At 36.6% G+C, this 14,169-nt stretch overlaps 1 protein-coding gene and 1 non-coding gene across 6 annotated transcripts in view; one reads left to right on the top strand and one right to left on the bottom strand.

Annotated features, from left to right (window-relative positions):
* Positions 1-14,169, top strand: part of RIC8B (RIC8 guanine nucleotide exchange factor B) — a 110,823-nt gene that overhangs the window by 19,446 nt on the left and 77,208 nt on the right. The window lies entirely within an intron of this gene.
* Positions 10,422-10,497, bottom strand: TRNAI-GAU (transfer RNA isoleucine (anticodon GAU)). The gene has a single exon. It is a non-coding gene; the product is annotated as a tRNA-Ile (tRNA).

Raw genomic sequence — 14,169 nt, 5'->3', positions numbered from 1 at the left:
CCATGAACATGAGTGGTAGGATATGAATGGATTGTAATACATGAGAATGTTTTATATTTTTAACGTTACTATTTTTTTTATTAAAGATTTGTCTGCAAGCCAGATGCAGCCATCAAAAGAGCCACTTTTGACTCGCGAGCCATAAGTTCCTGACCCCTGGGATAACTAGTGAGGATATCTAGTCTCAGTTCTTCCCACAAGCAGTATAGTACCTGACATACAGGAGTTAGACATGCTAAAGACTTTGTTTTTCTTTTTAGATTCCTCAGATTATTTTGTGGCCAAGATGTAAGGTTTCATTTTCTCAGCAGTTAACTCTTTTCTTCCTTACAAAATTTGATCATGTATTGTACTAAGGAAAGTGGAGAACTTGTACATCTTTGACTAACTAAAAGTTCTTAGGGACCTGAGAGCATTGGCTGATCAGACATTCCCGTTGTTCCAAACTTCCCCATTTATAAATGAAAAACTGAGGCTGACTTGCCCAAGGTCACAATTAGTGAGTGGAAGAGGTGGGATTCAAATCAGGTCCTCTGTCTCCTTTTCTGCTTTCAGTGATCATCTTTGCAGAAGCTTCCTCAGGGAACTATGGTGTAGTGAGGGACCCAGAACTAGCACAGTGGTTCTTTCTAAGGTGTCACACACAGTGAGGACGTTCTGTAATGGGAAGCTCACAGCAGCCACTCTGCTGTTGGATAGTTTTGTTAGAAAGCTTTTCCTTTATATAAACTCTAAATCTGCTTTAGTTGATCATCCTACTTTGCCCATATTCCTCTCTGCCTCTGCCTTTTTCAACCACTCGTCTCGTCTTCCTAATTCCTTTCTGCCACTGTCTCTGTAAATTTTTCCCCATTTATTGCCCAACATTCACATTTATCAAGCCTTCTCTGGCTACATTCCCTACTGTTTATTCCTTCATTCTTCTAATACACAATTTAAACTGCTATATTCATTTAAAATACGTTCAATCTCCTTCATATTATAAATAGCTTGAGTCGTGCTTTTAACCCAAAATAGACTTCTTGTCATTTGGTTAGAATTTATTTATATTGAATAATTTGCATGTACATAAATTTTAAATTGGGAGCGTTTTGAGTTTTGTACATAGCCCCAATATAGGGCTATATACACAGGTGTTCAGTAATGGACACTATAGAATCCATAAAATTAACATAAAATTGCAATGTTATAACATCAGCGCTTTCCTTTCTTAAGTGGCTTTGCCATTAAAAGGCAAATACAGATGAAAACTTTCTAGCCATATTGACCCTGTCTCTCTGGCCGATTTATTATATAATGTGTATTAGCTTCTTTTCTACACCAAGCACTATGCTAGAGAGTTTTTAATATAGCATCTCATTTAATATTTATAAGCCCTAGATGTTACCCCTGTTTTTAGAGGTGAGGAACTGAGGCACAGGTGTTTTCTAGAAATTACTCAAGATCATATAGCCATAAGGGGCAAAACTAGTATTTGAACCCAGCTGCTTTCTTCAATTATACTGTTTCCCAATAAATAACATAAAGTACCTTATGCCCTACAATATATGTTCTCTTAGATGCTATCTGTATTAAATAATTATAGTAATCCTGTGAAATAGATATATTTCTATCTTATACATGAGAAAATTTAGCTTCAGATAGATTAGGCAAGTCAGTACAGATTCAAGTTCAGAAAATAGTAGAACTAGGGACTAGGAAAAACCCAAATTCTGTTTCTGTACTTTTTCTACTATACCATTAATAGGTTACTACACCTTTAAAATCTAAAATCTTAGAACTGTCTCATTGAGACAGCTTACCTTCCCTCTTGTTTCTGTTCATGGCTATCTTAATCTGCTCAGGCTGCCATTACAAAATACCATAGACTGAGTGACTTAAATAACAGAACTTTATTTTTCACACTATTGGAATGTGGGAAGTCCAGAATCAAAGCTTTGGCAAGGTTCATTCTGATGCCTCTTCTTTTAGCTTGTGAGTGGCTACCATTTCACTGTGTTCACGTGATCTCTTTGTACGAGAGGGGAGGGAGAGGAGTGTGAGCAAGCTAGCTTTCTGATGTCTCTTCCTATATGGGCACTAATCCCATTGGACTAGGGCCCTACCTTCATGACCTCATCTAACCCTAATTACCTTCCAAAAGTCCCATCTCTAAACACTATCACCTTAGGAGTTAGGACTTAGAAATAGGAATTTAAGGGGGACACAGACATTCAGTCCATAACATCAGCTTAGAATCAGTTGTACATGCGTGGTCAAGCTGGAAAACAAGGGATTCAGAGATAAAGTAACTAGTCAGAGTGAGTAGTTAACTGTTGGGGGGTAGATGGCATTGGAGATAATGTAAGGAAATTCCAAAGAGAAAAGTCTTTGATATACTGAAAAAAAAAACAGAAAAGCAAAAGGCTGTAGAAATCAATGGGACCAGGATCTACATATATTAGCCACCAAGATAGGAAGTATATGTTGTGACACAGCATCCCTTTTCCAGCCTTATTAGTATACTACATAATCAAACTATAGCTTAAGCTATGCTAAGAATTCATTAAAGATTAAATAAGTTAATGTTTCATTATTTGGTAAATTCTAATATGCAACAAATGATGGTGTTTCTGTATTTGCCAGTATATTATCTTAAAATACTAAAATATGTTTTGCATGGGAAGTGGAGAAAGGGCTTTCTGAAAAATAAAGACTCCTACTTAAGTAATAAGAACCCTGGAGTTGGCTGGTACTGTATTTGAGAGAAATAAAAAGTTTGACATACCCATTTCTGCCCTCAGCCAAGAAAGGAAAGGACAAATGATTGATTTTATAAACCTTCATTTACACTTAAGCTGTATTTCCCATGTATTAATCAAGTCTTGATGCAACATGTCTTTCTCAGGATTACTAATTATCAAAGAAACTTGAGTGAAACTTAAATAATTGTTGTTACTCTGAACTGGCTTTTCAGTCTTTTTAGTGGGATTACCAGACTGTATTACTGGAAAATGTACATGTGCAAGAAGGAAAGCTAGAGATAAAATTTAGGAAGTGACCTAAAACCTCTCGGTATCCATTAAATAAAAAGTGAGAATTACCATTGTCTCCCATACTACAAGTAGCAAAAACCCTGAAGTGTAAGGTATAATATTAAGCTAAGTATAACTGGATGCAGCTGCATGAATATTCATTTAGAAAACCTCATCTTCAGCTTTTTATAAAGAAATTCCAAGTTTGACCTCTAGAATTCTCTCTAACTTTTATTAAAAGCACATTTTAGAATTCTGGCAGTAAGTCATTAATTGTTTAATATTTTTTGTAAAATACAATTTTTAAATAGGCCTGTCGTGTGGGACTGACAACATTGCTCCAATTGTTCGTTATAGGGAGCTTATTTTAGAATTTAATACCTCTCTGTCTTTGTTTTGTGTGTGTGTGCACGAATACTCTCACATGTGCTATACACAGAGGGCAAAAGTTTAGAACTATCAAATTTAGGTGGCTGACCTTCAGTTTCAGTTAAGAACTAAAATTAGATCCCTGTGGAATATATATCCAGTGACGTCCATCAGAGGACAGTGTAGGTGTAACCTTGAGAGTCCAGGGAAGGATCATCCAAGGATCCTACTTTAACTTCAAAATTCCTTAGATACCTCATTTATTATCTTAAAATTTTATGTGACTTTGTGTTGTAATTTGTAATGCAAAAACATATTTTCATGTAGAAATTCTTCACCACCCCTATCCCCAATAAATCTTTTAATGAAATAGTGGTTAAAGAGGATGCATGCAGATTGTTTTTTTGCTGCATCTACCAGTTGAATATGCACAGTCTATTTTAAGATTGGGGGCCTGTCCCATCACTATAGGAGTACTGGTTGATGGAGTGAGAGCCTTAATCAAGCATGTGGCTAACATTGTAGACATCATGGGCAAAAAAAGAGAGAACGGCCATGCTTATTAAAGAGAAAGTGGCAAACTGTAAGGATAGGTATTTCACTACCACTACAATATAAGAACAGAAACATTAAAAAGATAATAAGTAGAACCATATTTAAAACTATGTTTAATAACTTAATCTCTTTAAGGAGAAAAAAATCAGTTTTCAGTAATTCCTTTCACAGGTCTAGCTTAATCCAGACTTGCTTTTAATGTTGAAACACCCCGTTTTGCTTTACCTCTTTTATATCACCAGATACCAGTGGAATGGAAAGAGAGTAGGACTGAGTCAAAGAAGAATCTGAGTCCCCTTCCCCAGTACAGGTTTCTGTGCTACCGCAAGCAAATCATTAGCCTCTCTGGGAGTCAGTTTTCATATGTGTAAGATAAAAGAAATCCCCTAGTCCTGAGTATGTTATTAGGTTTTTACTTTTTTTTTTTTTAAGGATTATGTGATCAAATAAAGGAAATAAGCAGTTTTTAAAAATTAAACAGATTTTTTCCCATAGTACACCTAAGAATCTTTATATTTTAATAAGCCTTTTTTCATTTCCCAGACTCTCACAAAACCTATTGTTTGTAGAACCTTTTGTACCTTTACTGTTCATTAATATTAAGTATTCACTATAACTCCATCTAACTCTTAACATTCTGATTCTGGAAATTGTACTCGTTTTGTTTGGTTCTTAAGCTCTTTTCTAGCATGTGGTTATCAGAGGGCTGCTGCCAAGTTAAACTCTGTGCCTGTGTTGTATCTATACCCTGCCCCTCTTTCCAGCTTGAACTGGAAGATTATTGTATTTTCCTGTTTTTTATCAATGAAACAGACATTAGTCCTTCTCTTTTGCATTGCTCACTTTTTCTATTCACTGTTGCTTCACTTGATTTGATTCTTCAGTTAATGGCCCATTTTTATTCTCAATTAATCTGTGAATCTTCACCTGAATTTTACCAACTAGTAGTAAATACTTGAAAACCTCAGCTCACTAAATTGTTTTGATGAGCACTGTTGTTGGAGAGAAAGCCAGATGTCAAATCTATGTGTAGGTTTATTGTTTCAATTAGAAAAACAAGCCGCCTGCAAGACACTGCTATTGGCTGAGATCTTTAATTGATTGGTCTTGTTCTTGGAAATGTATAATTTTAGCTATTACTGTGTACCATCATCTCATTTAATAAAACAATACTGTAATACACAAGGTATTATTCCCATTTTACATGTAATGAAACTAAAACTCAGAAAAAACAAGTATCATGCCCAGATCTCACAGGTAAAAAATAGCAAAGTGAAGTCTGGCAGGCTGCAACTCATATACTCTATTATATAATATAGCCTCTTACTATAAAGTGTGTAATACTATATATGGCACATACATTGTAGTTATAATGTTAAATAACATTTATATTCTTCTAGGTCAGCACACATATATTATCTCGTTTAATTCCCCTAGCAACCCGATGAAGTAGGTACTATCATATTCATTTTACTGATTAGGAAATTAAAGAAGTTAACCAATTTGTTCAAAGTCATATAACTAAATAAGGAGGAACTGGGAATTAAACCCAGAGCTTTAATGAACTAGTGAATATCTGGACATAATACTCCCTTGCATGTGGTGCGTCAGAGATGTCACACTTATTATGTATGTGTGTTAAGTACTGTATATATTTATTCAGTATATTTGACTGCATCTGTGTACCTGTGGAATAAAAAGAAATACATCAGATAAATCCTGCCCCTGCAAAACTGATGAAAGAGATAAGAAGTCACCATAAATAAAATTCCAGGTCAAAGGTATTAAGTGCTATAAAAGTGGTAGAGCTTAAGTATACTGGATTTAGAGGTGAAAGAGGTTACTTCCTGTTGGGAGATGGCAAAGTGATTTGGGAAGGTTAGGGTTTGAGAATATATTCTAAGTACAGGAAATAACATGAGAAAAGCACATAAATTCACACAGGTAGTAGAGAGCAGATTTTTCGGCCTGAATCAAGGATATTATGACGTAAGTAGATGAGTATGAGTTTTGGAAACATGAGTTAATGGGGGAATCTGACCCTTTCCTAATTAATGAGTTTGGATGCATTTTATTTGAGGTGTTCGCTGAGGGACGACAGTTAAAGAGAAATGTCTGACAAGCAATAACATTTTCTTTTTGCTGCCAACTTTAGGAAATGAGTCCCCTCATGAGTGAATGATATTACCATCAACCAAGTTGTCCAAGTTAGAAACGAGAGGCTCCTCGCCGCCTCTTTTTCTCTACCGTAGACATATTTACTCATTCCACCAATCATTCAGTCAATTACACTTCCTTAAAATCTCTTAGCTTTCCACTTTTCTTCCTGATTTTAGACCTCAAGCATTTTTCACCTTCTTAACTATTTATGTTCTATCCCTTTCTTGTCCATTCTCTATATTACCATTTGGAAATATGTTGAGATTTCCAAAGCACAAATCTATGTCACTCTCCTGCCTAATACTTTGCAATAAGTTCCCCATTTCCCTCTGGATTAATTCCACTGTTCATTCCCTTCATCCTACAGATGTGGACCAGTATATTTTCTCTTTGAAAAGAAAAGGAAAACCTCTCTTGACCTTATTCCCTCTTGCTATCATTTGTTATAGCCATATGTCTTGAAAGGTACATACTTTTCTTTCCACTTTGTCACCTTCCAAATAAATACTCTTAGGAAACTGCTTTTATTAAGGTAATTGTTGACCTAGCATTACCAAATCTTTATGCTGTTTGATCTTTTGAAAGAGTTGATTAGTTCCTCCATAAAATACGTTCCAATTTTGTCTTCTAAAACATCACACTCCTAGATTTCCTCTAGCCTTTCTAGCTGACACCCCTTAATCTCCTTTATCAGCTTCTTCTCCTCTCCCCAGCCTCTAAGTATTGGCATTTTTCAGGGCCCTATCTTAGTCCTCCTTTTTCTGTATATTTTTCTCTAGGTGATCTCATCCATCCTTATAGCTTGAAATGCCTACACTTATATATATCATCAGACATAGAGCTGGTGGCTGCTTAGGGCTCCAGCCACATACATTCAGCATCCTATTTGACATTTCTCTAGGCATCACAAACTTAATGTGTCCATACAGAATTTTCCCCCATATCTGTTCTTCCTCTAGTCATCATCCCTCTCTCAATACATGGCACTAGACTGCACAAGCCAGAAACCTCCCTCTCCCCAACCAATAGCAAGTATATACTTTTCCATTTTTCCTCAAAACTGCATTTCAAATCTTTCCACCTCTTTCCCTCCCCACTGTTCCTTGTCTGGTTGAAGTTGTTTTTGTTTCCCTCCAATTCATTTGCATACAACAGCCATTGTGAATTTTAAAAAATTTTATTTGGGTTGTATTTCTCCTTTACTTAAACCTTTTTTAGCATTTAAAGTCTAATCTCCTTATCAGAGCCTGTAAAACTTCAAGTAATCTGGTCCAGCTTAAATCCTACACAATTTGGCCATTAACATCACACACACTGGCTTTCAGGATCTTAAACACCAGGTTCTGCTTGCGTTGCTATTTCTTCTACTCTGCACATTTAGCAGTTGCTCACCATCAGAACTTGGCTTTAACTTTATCTAAAGTTGATCCTTTCTGCAGTTATTTTCTATCATAGCATCATGTTCATTTTCTTTATAACATTTTAATTATGTATTTTTTATTTATCATCTGTCTTTCCCATTAGGCTATGATCCCCATAACACATAACAGAATCATGTCTGTTTTGTTCACAGCTGTAGACACCTATCATGTAGCACAATGTCTTGTCTATAGTAGGCACTCAAATATTTGTTAAATGACCGAATGGAAATTCGACATGTACATTTTAACTGTCATGTTCTTAGGATATTTTCCTCTGAACTGGTCCATTTCCCTCCCATGAGATTGGACTAGGTGCCTTAGATTTGTGAATTTTTCTTCCCAGGAGAGATTTGGCAATTTCTGGAGACATTTTTCATTTCCATGACAGGGTGGTGGTGGTGGTTGGAAGGTGTTACTAGCATCTAGTGGGTAGAGGCCAGGGATACTAGTAAATATCCTATAGTATACAGAATATCCTCTTACAACAAAAATTATCTAGTCCAAAATGTCAGACTGAGGCTGAGAAACTCTGGTTTAGGTCTATCATAGCACTTATCACATAGCTTATATTTCTTTGTACTTCTCCACCATTCAATTTTAAGTTCCTTAAAAGTTCACCATTATCTCCCTAGTACCAAGGACATTGCCTTGGATTATTAAATAGACTCTTGTTGAATTCTTGATGAATGGGTGACTAGATGAACAAATGAATATGCTAACCAGACATGGTGAAACCAGGCCAAGTTAGTCTAACTCTTAGTATTAGATATAGAGAGTAGTCAGTCATTGAGGTGAATTATAACTTCTGTTATTTATGGAATGATGATACAAGGTGTTCTGTAGAGGGCATTGATGGGACACCATATTTCAAAGTTGTGTTCTATTTAAATTTACCGTATTTTTCACTCCATAAGACACACTTTTTTCCCCAAAAAAGTATAGGGGAAAATGCCCATGCGTCTAATGGAGCGAAAAATATGGTATTTTATTAAATATTTTAACATACCATTTGGTTCAGAATTTTTTTTTCTTATTTCCCTCCTTAAAACCCTAGGTGTGTCTTATGGGCAGGTGCATCTTATGGAGCGAAAAATACGGTAAATATAAGTTGTTGCAACAAAGGGACCCCAAGATAGAAGTGACTTAGGAATATAGGTTTTTGTTACCTTTTCAAGTAACAGTTCTGAGGTGATCAGACAAGTGGGTGACTCTGTTTCATACAGTTATTCAGTGGCCCAGTTTCTTTCCAAAGTGTCATGTCACACTTACTATCTGAGCCTTGTCTAGGCTGCAGAAGAGGACAAAAAAGTGGAGAAGACATACCCACTATCCTAAAGCTAAAAACAGTATACAGTGTGTCCATACACCTCATTAGTGAGAGCTCTGTCATATAGCCATGGAGAGCAGCTGAGTAATGTGGTGTAGTGAGGCAGTCATGGCCTTGCCACAGTTCTGTTACTGTGGAAGAAGAGACTGGGTTTTGGTGGACAACTATCAGTTTTCATCACAGTGCCTAACAATGAAAACTAAGTCTTAGATAAGCACATTTATGAGGCTTTATATTATTCCCACGTTACTCTTGAGATCTGAGTTAGTTTTACTACGTTGGTTATATAGTTGAAGAAAACTTATAGGATAAAATGTGTTTTCTACAACAGTGCTTCTTAAGTGATTTGTGACAAAGAACCAAGTTTTTGTTTCTTTTTTGTTATTTATTTATTTTCCCCTAATTTGCAGTAAACCAATACTTTTGTAAAATACAATAAAAATGAATCATTAAAAGAAATAATCATATCCGTGGGTGTCATAGCAACATTAAATTGCTGTAACAGTTTCTAAATGCATACTCTCAATTTTTTATACTTGCTTCAACTCATGTATCTGTCTCTACATGGCCTAGTAACACATAGTTTGTGAACTGGCATCAGTCTGCAGAAATTTTTGAGTGACATTTGTCTCAGAAGTGTTTTTTAACTTCTTTGGGTTTCCAGAGTATAGAAGATGTCTCTTAAGCAAAAACTTCTTTTTCATGTATAAAAATTTTAATTTTTAAATATTTTTAGAAATCACCTTTTTTTGTGACAGAGGGACAGATAGGGACAGACAGATAGGAAGAGAGAGAGATGAGAAGCACCAATTCTTCATTGTGGCTCCTTAGTCTCCCTAGTTGTTCATTGATTGCTTTCTCATATGTTCCTTGATGGGGGGGGGGGGCTTCAGCAGAGTGAGTGACCCCTTGCTCAAGCCAGTGACCTGAGCTCAAGTCAGTGACCTTGGACTTCAAGCCAGTGATCTTTGGGCTCAAGCTAGTGTGACCATGGGGTTATGTCTATGATCCCATGCTCAAGCCAGTGACCCCGTGCTCAAGCTGGTGAGCCCGCACTCAAGCCGGTGACCTCAGGATTTCAAACCTGGTAGTACATATATAAGCATATATAAGTCATGATAGATCATTTGAATGCTTACATATGCTTTATAGCAGTGGTAGTCAACATGGTCCCTACCACCCACTAGTGGGCATTCCAGCTTTCATGGTGGACGGTAGCAGAGCAACCAAAGTATAAATAAAAAGATAGATTTAACTAGAGTAAGTTGTTTTATTTATTTTTAATTTTTTTGTATTTCTCCAAAGCCAGAAATGGGGAGGCAGTCAGACAGACTCCCGCATGCACCCAACTGGGATCCACCCGGCATGCCCACCAGGGGGAGATGCTCTGCCCATCTGGGGCATCGCCCTGTTGCGACCAGAGCCACTCTAGCACCTGAGGCAGAGGCCATGGAGCCATCCTCAGCGCCCAGGCCAACTTCGCTCCAATGGAGCCTTGGCTGCGGGAGGGGAAGAGAGAGACAGAGAGGAAGGAGAGGGGGAAGGGTGGAGAAGCAGATGGGCGCCTCTCCTATGTGCCCTGGCCGGGAATCGAACCCGGGACTCCTGCACATCAGGTCGACACTCTACCACTGAGCCAACCGGCCAGGGCTATAGTAAGTTATTTTATAAAGAGTTATTCTGCCAAACTTAGCAAAAATCCGACATAAAGTACTTGGTAAGTAATTATTATTATATGCTTTAACTTGCTGTAACTCTGCTTTATAAATTTTATAAAGTAAAGTTACTTCCCTACTTTATAAATCACCATTACTGTGGAATCGGTGGGCGGGTAGAAAATTTTACTACTAATAGAGATACAAAAGTGGGCGGTAGATATAAAAAGGTTGAGTACCCCTGCTTTATAGCATGGTTTGTTTGTTTTATAGCAAAGCCCAAGCTGATCCTAGTTTTTTTTTTCCTTTAGTTCTTTTATTTGGTGATAGTTTTTCTGTTTATAGTGAAAATCCTGTCATTTTTGAGCTGAAAGGTTTCCCTAGAGAGTCTTGATGCATAGTATAGATGAAGAAAGAGGCCTAATAAAATGACAGGCTCGAGATCACAGCTAAAAATGAGAAACAGCTATAGTATGATCATTCACTTAAATGGAAATCACACTGGACTTAGATGATCTCGATCGAGTTCTGGCTTCGTAGCTCAGTGTCTTTAGGCTATTATATAAAGAATACTGAAGCAAATGTTAAGTAAGCATTTTCTATATTTAGGAACATACATAAAAGTTTTTTTGTAAACTGTAAAGCATGTAAGCAAACAGTATTACGATAATTACTAAAATCATGCAGCCATCCCTTCTGATGCTAAGTTCACTTGTCTTTCTGGACTCTGCTGTATTTCATGCTATAGACTTATTGAGAACAGGAGTCATTTAATGCTACATTCATTTTTAAATTATATTTATAGAAAAAATAAGGTTTTAAGGACTCCATACAATATTGGAAAATGCATATAATTAAACTAAAAATTAAATGTAAAAGAGGACAATTATATACACATGATTATTGCAACTTTGTATGTTAAATTAATATGCTGTTACTGGTAATCAAATAGATTGACTAAGGGTAAATCCATCTGCCCACTGCCTAAAAATATACTAGCAAGTATAATTATGAACTTTTTTCTGTTTTCTTTAATAGTTTGATTCATTTTGCATTTTAAAGAACATATATATTTAAGTAATTTAAATTCTTCAGAAAAAAGAACTTTATATACTAAGACACAAAATTTCTGTTACTTGTATGAAAAGGCTTTTTTACCCAATGGGACAAACCATTTTATTAGTACAAGCACAGAAATAGCCTTTACTACAGCTCTCTTTCCTTCTTAGAAAGGAGAAATGTCAAGACAACATTAATAAACCTCTATTAATGCTTCAGATTTGGGAAACTTATTAATGCTAGTTGGTCCGCTGAGGGTTATAAGGATTATGAAGAAATAAAATATTATAATAGTCACCATTAAAAGAGTGCTTATTATGCCCCAGACTCTATTTCACAACAACCTTATGATCTATGAGTGATGTTATTCCCATTTTACAGATGGGAAAGTGAAAGTCAAAGAAGTTAACATGTTTGAATTACACAATGGCAGAGCCAGGATTAAGCCCAGGTCTTTCTATTTTTTTTTTCCCAGGTCTTTCCAATTCAAAAGCCACTGCAGTACATTTTCTTTTCTCATTAAAAAAAAAAAAAAAGATACCCTTGTCCTTTCCACCTTCAATGAGCTTTTAGTAGTTGAGGCAAACTCATAATAAGAAAACTAAGGAAGAATGTGCTGAGCACCAAATGATTCTACAAACTATGGTTTGGATTTTCCTTAGAGAGAAAAAATTGGGGGAACTGAAGTGGTTAGGGAAAACTTTATATCAAAAGTGAATTTTAAGTTTAGCTTTAGGGAATAGTTAAAACTTAAATAGTCAAAGAGAAAGAAGGACTGATGCATGTAGAGTTAGCAAAAGAGCTCAATGTGAGATAATTTAGAAATGAATATAGTTAAAAAGCAGGGTTTGATAGAGGAATACTAGTATGAAAGAGAAGACTCAAAAAGCAGGTTGGAGGGTTCTAAATGCTAACACGAGAGCATTGAGATTTTATCTTACAATAATATATAAAAGGTAACCTATACCGAACACTTTAACACTTGCCTGGCACTGTTCAAAGTGCTATACTTACATGATGTCCTACAGTAAATGAGACCCAGAGAAGCTAAGTGACTTACCAAGGTCACATTGTTAGAAGATGACAAAAGAGCCTGACCAGCGGTGGCACAGTAGATAGAGCATCGACTTGAGGTGCCGAGGTTCCAGGATCATTGGGCTTGAGTACAGGCTTACCAGCTTGAGTGTGGGGTCGCTGGCTTGAAGACTAAGGTTACTGGCTTGTGCAAGGGGTCACTGGCACTGGTTCTGTTGGAGCCCCCTGGTCAAGGTACATATGAGAAGCAATCAATGAACAACTAAAGTGCTCCAGGTATGAGTTGATACTTCTCATCTCTCTCCCTGTCACTGTCTCTCCCTTTCTCTTGCGAGAGAGAGAGAGAGAGAGAGAGAGAGAGAGAGCTGGTAGAAGAGCCAAGGCTTGAACACAAGCATTTTAAATCCAGAACCCCTGCTCTTAATTACAACACTGTTCTGGTTTTAGAGTCGATGGTAAACTGTACAAGTTTCAAGCCCAGGATCCCAGACCTTAAACAAGTAATATAGTTAACTCTTCTAGTGGTTTTTAACATATAAGAAAGGTAATGTGACCAGACAGTGATATCTTATTCTTATTTCTGCCAACCGTGTACATCTTTAGCGCAGGACAGTCAAAAAGAAGTATTTGTGCTAATTGCTTTTCATTCAGCCTACTTTCCTGCCTTTATCCAGTCAATTACTCCTTGTTTACCACTACTCCCTAATATCCAACTTCCATCAGTCCATTGTTAACTATAGTTCAGTGGTTCTCCGAGTATGGCTCTTAAACTAGCAGCAGCATCAACTGGAAACTTGTTAAGTTTCAATTCTGGATCCTCACTCCAGATCTGCTGAATCAGAAACTCGGGGGGTGAGGTGCAATAGTCTGGGTTTTAATAATCCCTTTAGGTGGTTATGATGCAGGCAGAAGTTTGAGAACCACTGCTATAGCATACTGTAGGGTTTTAGTTCAGGACAAACTACTAAACCTTTTTTGACAATGCCTGCTATTTGCATTGGGGAATAATTAGGGATCTTACTCCTGAGTCTAAGCTGCTGGGTCTTGCACTCTAACGTTACAGAAAGAACTGTGGCTTATTAAGCTAATGAGCATCTTTAAAGGACCTTTTCTCAGACTTTTGATTTTTAGTTATTTTACTTTGTAAGCTACCTAACCTTTGTTCTATGACTTTAGTTCATTCCTGAAAACCTGACCTTTTAAGTGAAAAGTTATTAATATCGGAAAATATTTTTACAAATTTTAATGGAAAAAAGTGTTTCTTGTTTATCTAAGATACCAAAATAATGTTTAGACCAAAAAATTGAACAATGAAAACAAGTTTGTAGAAATGAATACTTTGAAAGTAAATAAAAATAATTTCACATGAAATGTAATGATGGTCTGTTGTTCTTGCAAACAAAGAAAGAGAAGACTTGATAGGGAGTGGTGGCTGGTGAAGGAGGACAACAACAAAGTCATACTCTGGAAAGTGCTGGAGTAGTGGTAGCCTTTAAGGCAGGTTTCTTTAGGAGTTTGTGGTCTTCTTGCACTTAAAGATAGTTATAGTGCATCTTGGCCAGCCACTGGGCTAC

This window comes from Saccopteryx leptura, chromosome 1, assembly GCF_036850995.1.
Source record: "Saccopteryx leptura isolate mSacLep1 chromosome 1, mSacLep1_pri_phased_curated, whole genome shotgun sequence".
Classification (NCBI taxonomy): Eukaryota; Metazoa; Chordata; class Mammalia; order Chiroptera; family Emballonuridae; genus Saccopteryx; species Saccopteryx leptura.
Note: the sequence above shows the minus strand (reverse complement) of the source record. Positions and strands in the feature narration are given on the sequence as shown.